Source organism: Olea europaea, unplaced genomic scaffold (assembly GCF_002742605.1).
Source record: "Olea europaea var. sylvestris unplaced genomic scaffold, O_europaea_v1 scaffold32276, whole genome shotgun sequence".
NCBI classification, from domain to species: Eukaryota; Viridiplantae; Streptophyta; class Magnoliopsida; order Lamiales; family Oleaceae; genus Olea; species Olea europaea.
In genome coordinates, this window is record NW_019251138.1 from 88 (window position 1) to 1,284 (window position 1,197).

At 35.6% G+C, this 1,197-nt stretch overlaps 1 pseudogene; it reads left to right on the forward strand.

Annotated features, from left to right (window-relative positions):
* Positions 1-272: 272 nt before the first annotated feature.
* Positions 273-1,180, forward strand: LOC111385623 (annotated as a pseudogene).
* The last annotated feature ends 17 nt before the right edge of the window (positions 1,181-1,197 follow it).

Below are 1,197 nucleotides of genomic sequence, written 5' to 3' on the forward strand. Positions count from 1 at the left end.
TGCTCAGCCCTAATAATACTTCAAAATATGCACTTTTGAAATTTATAGATGCTCTCCAAATTACAATATATGCTCTTTAAAGATTGATAATTTCTTAGAGATACTCTAACGGAATTCCTTAGTGTCACCTAATTGTCACTTATTTCCGGGATTCTATATATTGTTGCGGAATTTAGGTGCTACAACTTATGTGCAATTTCTTATCCTCTAAATCCTTCTTGTCTCGTTTCTACTCAAAATACAAATAAAAAACAACCGCATCAATAAAAAAAATGGAAAAAAAATTTGTGGTATCAAAATTCTAACGGGTTTGTGTTTTCTGTGGGAGCAGTTCTGGGAAAAGAGAGTGCTATAAAGAAGCAGCACTTGAGCTGGGGGAAGAACTGGTACCAGAATCTTCTTGCCATTCTTGATTCTTGAACGGCATTTTTTAGTAATCGTAAAATTTCTGTTTGTTCTTAAGTTGTTCGATGAATTCACTGAGGTAATTATTTCTATTTTTCTTTTTTATGCATGAAGGTTTCAAGAAGGCTGGATCTGGTTTATGGAGGAGGAAGTACTGGTTTAATGGGCTTGGTTTCTCAAGCCGTTCATAATGGAGGAGGGCACGTACTAGGGTACCTTTATATGAACATCCTGTATTTGCATGTATATATTTGTTTGCTGAACCTGGTTTTTGACTTATTTCATCACAGAATCATACCAAGACCACTGCTGGGAAAAGAGGTACTGTAAGTTTGTAAATAATGGCCATAAGTTCGTAAAGATTTCATTTTTACCACTGTCAGCCTATTTTGATATTACAGAAAAATGGGGAGACTATTGGAGAGGTGAGAGTTGTGGCTAATATGCATCAAAGGAAGGCTGAAATGGTTCACCATTCTGTTTGCTTCATAGCATTGCCAGGTTTAAATGCTTGCATGAATATTATTTTCACTTCACCATTCTTAAGCTTGAAGGGTTTATTATTTTCTTGTTTTCTGGGTGTTTTAACAGGTGGATATGGTACTCTAGAGGGATTGCAAGAGGTTATAACTTGGGCACAACAGGGCATCCATGACAAGCCTGTAAAAAAAAAAAAAAAATCCTTTCCTTTCTTTCCAAAGTAGAGGAAATTTTGATGAATTGAAATATATATATTTGCAGGTGGGTTTACTGAATGTTGATGGGTACTACAACTGTTTGAGTTGTGATGCC